The sequence below is a fragment of the Phocoena sinus genome, chromosome X (assembly GCF_008692025.1).
Source record: "Phocoena sinus isolate mPhoSin1 chromosome X, mPhoSin1.pri, whole genome shotgun sequence".
NCBI lineage: Eukaryota > Metazoa > Chordata > Mammalia > Artiodactyla > Phocoenidae > Phocoena > Phocoena sinus.
In genome coordinates this window covers 43,018,756-43,029,099 of record NC_045784.1, presented here as the reverse complement: position 1 = coordinate 43,029,099, position 10,344 = coordinate 43,018,756, and the positions used below count along the sequence as shown (strand labels likewise).

Below are 10,344 nucleotides of genomic sequence, written 5' to 3'. Positions count from 1 at the left end.
TGCAGGGGACACGGGTTCGTGCTCCGGTCCGGGAAGATCCCACATGCCGCGGAGTGGCTGGGCCCGTGAGCCATGGCCGCTGAGCCTGCGCGTCCGGAGCCTGTGCTCCGCAGCGGGAGAGGTCACAACAGTGAGAGGCCCGCGTACCACAAAAAAAAAAAAAAAAAAAAAAAAAAAAAGCTATAAGATCTTCATTTGTATCTGTCTGTATGTTTATGTAAGTACGTATGTTATGAATATGTGATATTTTCCAACCTTCAGATGGCATTACCAAATTGTTCAAATATCCTGACATCTTTTGACATTTTGCCTTCCCCAAATCTAATCCCAACTGGTATCTTTTATACCCAAAATTGACTTTGGGGTTTCCCAGAGGGCCACTGGAAAATCACAAAGGATTTATTCTTTCATCTTGTAAAAAAAGGTGCTAAAAATAATTAGGTTTATTTAATATTATATAAATGATTATATAAATTGCATGGGAAGTGTTGTCAAAAAATACTTAGACTTCCCTAGATTAAAGTTGTTTGGGTAAAATGTTATTCATATAAATATTTCAAAAATTATATAAAGTTCCTAGAGATTTGTCATTGCGCTCAGTGTCCATGATATATTTCTATTTGTGTCCTCATGCTGCTTTACCTTGTGTTAGGTAGCAACAATATAATTTTGTGAATCATAATTTCAATTATTTAAAAAATATTAACTTGGTCATAATTTTACTTTTCAAAATCCAGCATATTCTAGGCTAACTGGGGATTCCAATTCCAATTGGAAATTTACATCACTCACCTTTAGAGTTTTATTAATAGATAGATATTTAGGACCTTTTCTTCAGCTCCTAAATCTCATGGTTGTAAAATAAACATGTTCTAGACACAAGAAGGAGGGGATATGGGGATATATATATATACATATACATATAGCTGATTCACTTTGTTATACAGCAGAAACTAACACAACATTGTAAAGTAGTTATACTCCAATAAAGATATTAAATTATAAAAATCAGTTCAAAGGAAAAAAAAAACATGTTCTTACTATCATATGTATGTTTTCTCTCTGGCTTAAAACTTTCCCTTGTAAAAGGGCTGCTGCCACTATGATTGCTAAACTTTTATCAGGACAGGTGTTCCACACATGGAGAATTCCACTGGCTCTTTCAAGTGACTGAGGGGCCCATTTCACCAGTAAAGTCATCCAAGAAATCCAATGAGTTCTTCCTATATCACAAAAATTACACTGTCTATTATTCCCCACTCATCTGGAATGATAGAGCTAATGGACTCTTAAAATGAAAGCTTGCTAAACTGATGGAAGAAGTCAATCTCCCATGGCCTAAGGGTTTTACCCTTATCCCTGATTGCCCTCTGGTCCTTTCCTGATGGGTTATACCAGCTGTCCCCATGTAAAATTACTGGCTAGCCCATAGAATTCTCTATTCTGTCTGGGCTCTTGAAGACTCTAACCTGGTCAATTCAGACATTCTAAAATATGGTAAGGAATTTATTCATTATTCCAAAACTTCTCTTCAACAGGTGGAAGCTGCTTTTCCTTCATTTCTCCTATGCAAACCACTATATAACCTACAAATTGGAGACTTAGTTCTCTCAAGGCAACCAGAAAACTAATCTTGATCCCTATTAAAAGGGCCCTTGCATCATCCTCGTTACATCACTAACACTGCTGCCAAACCCCGGGGGGTCAAACCCTGGATTGGTGTTTCTCAACTGAAAAGATGTTGAAATCTACTCTAAATGGAAGTCCATCCCAACTGCAGACTCTAAACTGGGGGTCTCTGAAAGCGGTGAGTAAGATGGAAGATGAGGAAGTCCCTGAGAGCTGGGAGGCGGCAGACAGTGGGGAAATCCAAATCTCCTCCAAAGTGCCCATTGTGATTCAGGACGATAGCCTTCCCATGGGGCCCCTCCACAGATCCGCATCCTCAAGAAGCCCACCAGCATTGGTGTGGTCAGCAGCCCCAACTCCACCAGCAGGCCAGCCCTTCCCGTCAAGTCCCTAGTGCAGCGTGAGGCAGAGTACGCAGAGTCCTGGAAGTGGATCATGGGCAGCGCCAGCCCAGAGGAGGAGCAAGAGAAACCCATCCTCGACAGGCCAGCCAGGATCTCCCAACCTGAAGACAGCAGGCAGCCCAACAATGTGATCAGACAGCTGTTGGGTCCTGATGGGTTACAAGGCTTCAAACAGCACAGATAAATGCGGGCAGGAAAGGATGCCACCGCCACTGCCTCCGTCACCACTTCTTGGGTCGTCCGCTGTGGGTCGCACTGCTGTGGCAGACAGCTGGACTTGAGCAGAGGGAACAACCTGACTTACTTGCAATGTGATTCCCTTTGCTCCGCCCACTGTGACCTTGAACCCCATGTACTGTGACCTTCCTCCCCCCACTGTGATTGGCATGTCTAGAAGGGCTGTCCCAAGTCAATGGAAAGGGAAAGGGTGGGGTTAGAGGAGGGTTGGGGGGGACCCACCAAGGACTCAGAGAGTCAGACAGTACCACTTGGCCACTTGGGGTAAAGCCAGTGCCAGCAATAACAGTTTATCATGCTCATTAATTTGGGATTTTAAAACACAAATGAGAACTCCCATCCACCCACGCTCAAGTGCATGTTTTCATCACTTAAAGGCAAGTTCCATCTGAAAATACCCTTTTTGTTTCTTTGCTTCCTGTTTTTGTTTGTTTATACAATATTTGATTTGCAAAAGTAGAAGTGCATGGGAGGGGTTTTAGCAGTTTAATGAATTTTTAATTGAGAAAGAGTAGTTTGGTAGTCTACTTAAAAATGTTTCTGGGCAATTCACTAGAAACATTAACCAATAGGATTTTGGCGAGCTTAGCTTCTGTATTCCTACTGCAGCCCAGAAAAGGGGCAGGGCTCTGCAGCCCCCAGGACAGATGAGCACCCCATGCCTATACCTCCCTCCCCCCAGCTAAGTCCCAGAGCATCTGGGCACTACCTGAAGACTGGGCTAGCTCTATAGGCTCAGAGAGCCTGGGGAGGGTGCCAACCCCTCACCTCTAGTGTATTTTGGAAGATAGGGCAAGTGAACAGACTTCCCCTTCCAAAACCTCTCAGGAGGCTTACTACTTCTAGAAGTGGGCAAGGAGTGAGGCTGCACTTTGGGGCTTTAGGAGTAAGGGCTGTGAGGAACTTCCCTGGTGGTCCAGTGGTTAAGGCTCCCCACTTCCACTGCAGGGGGTGCGGGTTGGATCCCTGTTCGGGGAACTAAGATCCCACATGCCATGCGGTGCGGCCAAAGAGTAGAAAAAAAAAGTAAGGGCTGCAAGCCTTGCTCAGTATTTTGCTGTCAGCACAAGGAAAGCCAGGAGAGAGTCTTGACTCCAGGACTCCGAGCCTTCTGCCGAGTGTGGTCAGAAAGTAGGTAGATCTTCCTGCTCCAGCAAGGCTTAGAACTCTCAAGGGTCTGTGGAGTGCCATCTCTGTTGATGGCATCAGCTCCGTAACTCTATCCAGCACATTTCCCTTGTGAAATCACTACCTTGGGAGCAGACCATTCTCAATACATTTGGGAAGAGACAAGCTGTGCATTGCAAAGATTGGTAATGACAGACTGGTTCCCCATAGGCCTAGGCTATCCTCCAACCCGTCTTCCAGAGCAAGGGCCTGGAATGAAGGCAGTTTCCCCTCTGTCCTTGGAGCCTGGAGATTTGCTTTGGTTCTTTGAGGTGGAAGAGACTTAGGGGGCCCTGCCTAGAGCAGCTGTGTGTGTACACTCTGGCCCCTCTCGGGCTTTCTGATCTCTTCCATCACACTGCGCCTTATATCCCTCAGCCAGCCAGACGGCCTCCTCGCTCAGGAGTGGTTGGTGTGACATTTGTCTAAGTCTTGGCCCACTACATCTACCCCTAGGAGGAGAGTTCAGCTGTCAGTTGAGTCAGCAATTAGTCCACAGGCTTACAACTACATGAAGGCAGGCAATTGTCTGTGAGCAGAGCTGGAACAAAGCTTCAGTCAGTAAGAACCTGCAGGATGTTGAATGGTGCCCACAGGCTGCTCTGAGGGGAAATGACCTCCAGGAGTGGGGACGGGAGAAGGTTGCTGCTGTCTTTACAGTTCCACTGCCAAGACCAAGTTTCTGCATTCTAAATGGATAGTGTCCATCCCTCATGTAATAGTGGTTTCTGGCCCAAGATGAAACTATCCTTTTCAGTTGGAGAAGGTACAGAGGTGGGCCAGGTGGGAAGGCCAGAAGTGCTGATTGCTCAGCCGTCGGGACCACCTGTTCTTGCTCCCCTTCTCTAGTGGGAGCCAAGGGGAGGCTGGCTGATGGGTGTCTGTGGATCAAGGATGTAGTAGGGACTGATGCTCCCACCTCCCTCTGGCCAAAGATGGGGCTCTGCCTGCTGTGTGCCTGTCACCACCCACCAGCAGTCATATCCTGGCTTCCCAGATGGAGAGGTGGCAGGCAAAATTTTAAAAAGAAAGAAATGAAAACAGGAAGCTATGGTGTTGGGGGGAGGTGGGAGGGGAGATGGGGAAACAGTTTGGATTTTGTGTGTGTGTTTGTGGGTGTTTTTGGTTTCTGTTGTTGTTTTTATGCAGTTGTCTGTAACTTTCCTTAGGTGCTTTTTCTTTTTCTTTATTTTCACATTTTATTCAATACATATAACAATGCATATTAAAATATTAACAATAAGGAGATTTTTTATTTTTTGCTTTTATAAATCACTTTTCTTTTTAAAAATTTTTTTAAAAAAGTAAGCTGTAGGCTTTGGCTTGCAAAACACCAGGGAGTGGGGGGCAGAAACCTGAGGCTGCTGCCCCTTATCTGCCTTCACAGTACTGTCCCCTTCTCCCAGCTCCTCCCTGACTCTGTGAGCCAGGCCTCAGACCTTCCAGCTAACTGCTTCCCGTGAGCCACTACTCTGATGTCATCCTATAACCAAAGGAGCTGGGGGTCTGGGCCTGGTGAGCAACCCTTTGCCACCCACTCAGTCAGGGTGCTCCCCACCTGCAGGCAGGCGGCAACACCCTATCTGCTACCATCAGCCCCTTCCAGAGCCCACTGCCCCATCCCTCCCTGTCTAGCCCAGCCATATGCAGCTCTGCCCCATCTGGGGATGCTCTGCTCAGAGATGGGCTGGCAGGGCCGCCCCAGCCTCCCTGGTAGGCAAAGACTCTGGAAACCTCTGGAGTCCTGTGTTCGGCCATGTGATCCCAGGGGTGCACATGGGTCCCTTGGGTATCTGAACAGAAGGGTATGGGAGGGAGGGCCGCACCCCTGCAGTCCCGCTCTGCTGGTCTAATGGGCAGCTGCCCACCCTACCCCACCCCGCACCACGGGCTCCTGAGTCAGCAGATTAAGCATTTTATAAATTGCATTTTAAATACATGTTTTAAACTTGAAAAAAATAAACAGAGGGTCTCTCGAGAGCCCCCAGAAGCAGATGTTGCCACAAGGTAGACTGCTTTCCTAAGAACTTCAGACCAAGTAAGTAGATGACATCATGAGGTGGTCAGCTTCCACCCAAGATGCCAAACAAGACCCTGTAGGATTCTCTTACATACTTCCTAATCTCACCACTTTTACTGTTCTTCTTGCAGTATCATCCTTTTTCTCTATCCCCTCCAGCATCATCTTTGCTATCCACATAACTCCCCCCATTACAACTGCAGCTTTCCATAACGAGCCTTCATTTGTATTATCTCCTCTTCCCCTTCACCCAAGCTGTTCTCCCCTTTAACAATTCTGCCATCCCTGCAAGGACCCCAGAATCTATAGCGTTCCTTCACTCAACTCATAGTACGGTCTCACAACCTTACTTTAGAATGCTGGTTATGTTCTCCCTCTTCTTCGGAAGCCTCCAGCTTCCCTTAAATTCCTATGCCATCTCATATTTAAGGGCATCCTTTGTGCTATCACTCAGGGTCCCTTTAGCTTTTCCCCCTAGACTTCAAAAGGAATCTCCTTCAACCTCGATACTCTTCAAAAAGGGCCATCTATGCTTAACCAGACTGCCTTCTTTTCTCACCTTAACTACTCTATTACCTCTGATTTAAGTTTTCCAGACACTAGATGAGGCAAGAGGTCTACAAAACATGTTACAACTACAAGCTTAGGCAGAATCCAAGCCCCAGAAGGAGGCTGTGCTCTTCTTGTCTCGTCAGGTTCTTAAGAAGCCTTAGAACAAGAGGCTAAGAGACTGGGAGTAAATCTAAAAAACTTGCTGCAACAAGTCAACTATGGGCAACCTGCATGCCTAGAGCTGCTGCAGTGTGGGCCACTTAGAAGTTCACCCAACCACCTGCATCTTCTATGCTCTGCTACAGAAAATAACCATGACTGTGGATCTTACCACTAACATCATTGCCAGAGAACTACAGGAACTCCAATGAGTGGATCTTCATAATTGTCTGGCATTGGACACCAGCCTGGCTTCTCAAGGGGAGCGCTTTTGTAATGATCAGAAGCCATTGCTGTGCATGTGTTCCCTGAAACCTCTCTGATGGTTATGCCATCACCAAAAACATCCAGACATTCCAGAAAATTCTTCAGATTTCCATTGTCATCTTCACTCCACTATCTGAATACCCTTCAAGCCCAATGTCTAGGAATCTTCTCGACTTGCTCTCTCTGAACCTCAAATCTTGGTTTTACTCGCTTATTCAACCTTTAATAACTATTATTTTATTTTATTTCTGAGTATTTCTCTTGTTAAATGCCTAATTGCTAAGGCCTTCCAACAGCTGTCAGCCTAACAGCACAATCAACAGATGATACAGTAGTCAGTTCTTCAGGAACAAGAGGAACGTGAAGGCCAGCACCCCCTTGAAAACTATTTGGACCCAACTCAGCTTCCCAATGACTCTTATTCCATCCCTAATAGTGCTCAAGGACAGATTTTGTCTGACTTAAACAACAAGGGGGACCGACTAAGTGTTCACAATTACCTGTTGCTTACCCTCTGCTTTGTCTTGACCAAACTTTAGTCAGGATTCTCCCTTCCTACAGGTTCCTGAACTCTGCTTGCCCCCAAGCCTGAGCAAACACAAAAAAGTGAAATTTGCCTCCCTTCTCAGCTTCTCCTGAGAATTGACTGACAACAGCAGGATACTTTCCTGTCAGACCCCACTGGCCATTTCCCCTTGCTTGTCCAACTTCTCTGAAAGATTCTGCTTATCTCTGCTTGCCTCCTCCTTACCCTGTGAAAGAAAAGCCTTTTTCTGCTTGATTTTGAGACCCTTGTAGACCTTATGGTCATAGCATTCTCCCTATTGCAACCAGCCCTCCCCCATTACAATAGTCCCTTTCCCTCCCTTCCAATAATGCTTCTGAAAAATAGTTTCTCCTTACTAAGTCCTGATTCGTTCTTCTTTGACAACCAACATGCAACAAGACGTGTTAATAAAGGTCCAGAAATAGGTAATCTAGAGCTATGCTGTTATCTAACACCGTGACTGCTTAAGTATGGTGAGATTCAGCCAAGAGTTCCAGTCCTTGGGCAATTTATTTAATTTGTGTGGATAACTCCTAGGACATGACTGGCTGTGTTTCTTTTCATTGTTGTGTGGCGTCCTGCACATACGCTGTTCCTACCACCCATCCGCTCACCAATTAGTGATCCTAAAGTGGTTAGTATCAGGGGAATATTTGGAAAGATTGTGGCGTTGGAGAGTTGTGGCTAGTGTGGTTGATGAGGGTAAGTCCTTGCGGGGTTCTGCTGCTGCTGAGTAAAAATCTACTGCAATTTTGAGTCAAACCCAGTGTCCAGTGTTGGACAAGGGGAAGCTTGTAATAGGGAAAGCCCTTTACCAGGGATTCCCTTACAGGCCCACCAAGGCTCCCATTGTTGCCTATATTCTGTGTTCCTGTGAAGGCAAGTTGTGGGGCTTAGTGCAATTCCAGGTGGTGTTAATAGGAGCTTATAATGTTATAGCCAAGTAAATGTGCATGTTATCTACCTCATACTCAGCACCTGAGTCAACTCAATTGGTTATGTGCTCAGCCCACGATTGGCCACATATTTGAAGTTAGAGTTGACCCACAGAATTAGAAGGCACCTGTGAGTCACAAGCCACCTCTCAGAGCCTGGCTTAGCCAGAATGGGTGTTGCTGGTAGCAGTAGAGATGGAAGGAGGAGGAGTGCTAGCCTCAGTGGTGGTGTCTGTGGTCATGTTAGTAGGACCGACCAACTGAATGGCCAGGAGCGTGCTTCCCGTGGTCCCCATCCTGACCCATGTTGTGTGTCTCCCGTGTTGTGCATGTGGCGTGTTGTTTCCAGACCTTGTCAACAGTAGGGTTTAGTTCGCCAGGGGAGGGTGATCCATCAGCGGGTGTGTAGTCGACACTGGTGAAGGGAGGAACTTCTCAGGTATGGAAGGGGCATGGCAACAGAATAGGGGTGAAAGTCAGAGGTCATCCGTGGGCAGCAGTAGGAGATCTGATTGTCCCTTGGGTATCGTCCAAATGGTGTTACCCAGTCCAGGGGTAATTAGTTCCACCTCCTGGGTATCAGGAGCTGGTCCAAGGTTGTTCTATGGTGATTTAGTGCAGTATGTGGGCAGCAGATGAGGACGCCTCTCTCTCCAGATAGTGGTGAGTGGTCTGCTCAGCTTACACTGGATGAGGAGCAGAAGCATGCTGAATGTGGTCCCAGAGTTGGTGGTCCACAGCAGGTCCCTGTTGGGATCAAGGGAGAATTGGCTGCTAGGCTCTGGACTTTCTATGAGGGAGAAGGGAAAAAGGTGGAAGTACCAGGTGGATGTTCATTTGCTGTGGGCAGCATGCAAGGCTCCCATGTCCATGAAAACTGGGAGTTGGGTTGTGTCCAGCGTGGATGTGTCCACCAGGAGAGGTCACAGTGTCTCTACAGGTGGTTGTTTCATTTGTTGTGAATTTTAATACAGTGCAGTCATGTCTTTCGTCTGCACTTTTGAACTTGATGGACCATCGTCCTCCAGGTTCTCTCAGGAGCCCTTGTTTTAAAATCCCTTTATGCCTTTCTGTGACATCTGCTGCTGTAGGACAATGGAGTAGGTGAAAACTCACACAATGTGATTTTGTAATGCCCGCTGTTGTGTTGCTTTGCAGTGGGAGCCTTGATCTGTTTGTATAACTGGCAGCACTCCCAAGGGCTGTGAGGCTCCGGTGTTAACACTTCAGTAACATTAACAGAGGTTGGGGCCCCACAAGAGCCATCAGTGGAAGGCCTCTGTGGGCACCCACCACTATTAACCATGTGTTAACATATATGTTCCTGCCGCTGCAGGGGGAGCCCAATGAAATCAATTTGCCATCTCTGATGTGGCCCTCCTCCTCTGTAAATTGTCCCTCCAGTGAGGTAGGCCCAATGTCTAGATTTCTGGCTTCTGGTACAGCCACTAATGTTTTGTCTCCCTGCTGAGCCGACCCCTCTACTAACAATCCATTTTCATAACCCTGTGGTGCCCCAAAGCCCTGACCTCTCATGTGCTCCCTGATAGAAGGGGAGGGTGGCTCCTCCCAAAGGTCTGGAGATCTCCCCCTCCTTCCAGAGCCCTAGCTGCTTTGGTGGTTCAGTTAGCTCATCAGGCTTTGAGTCGTAGAGCACTTCCTCTGTGTCTTGTTTGGTATGAGCCGAGGTATGGTGCACCCAGATGGGCAGAGTGGGAGCCAGTGTGGCAATTGGCCCCATACCTCTTTAGCCCAAATGTCTTGGCTTGTATTTTCCAGCCCTGATTTTGCCAAAGTCCTGACCAAGTAGTTAGCTCATGAACACCAACCAGGAGTCAGTAAAATATGAACATTGGGAAAATGTTTGTCAAAGGTGTACTCTACTGCTAGGACTATTATATGCGGCTCAGCCCACTGGGCACTTTGGTCTGTGCCCCGTATGGATTTGGGAGTGACAGGCTGTGGCTCTCTATTGTCTGGTCCCTTACACCTTGTGCTCACTCCATCGGTAAAGGAAGACAGTTGCTTTGCTTGTTTTGAGGGTGCTGACCATCCTCCCTCCCGTCCCCATTGAGCAAGGGGTAGAGGCATTTCTGGGGTTTGGGAAAATTAGCTTCAGTGGCAGGTATGTGGTTATTTCCTCATGGAGTTTGTGACACTCCAGTAGGGCTGGGTTTAGCTCAACCCTGTAGATAGCATTTCCATTTTAATAACGGGGCCTCTGATACCAATCTGATTTTATGGGGAGTTTTTCTTCCATTATGTAGGAATCTCTGTCTGTGGGATAACTGGCTCTGCCCCAGAAAGGGCCTCAGTTTCCATAAGTGCCCTGTATGCTGCTAGAAATTGCCTCTCCAGTGGCAAATACGTCTGGGCTGAGGCTAGGAGCCCCTTACAGCAAAAGCCCAGGTAGAGGTTTACGTGTCC

General features: G+C 47.0%; 1 pseudogene; it reads left to right on the top strand.

Moving 5' to 3' along the window:
- Positions 1–1,807: 1,807 nt before the first annotated feature.
- LOC116747881 lies at positions 1,808–2,217 on the top strand (annotated as a pseudogene).
- Positions 2,218–10,344: the final 8,127 nt, after the last annotated feature.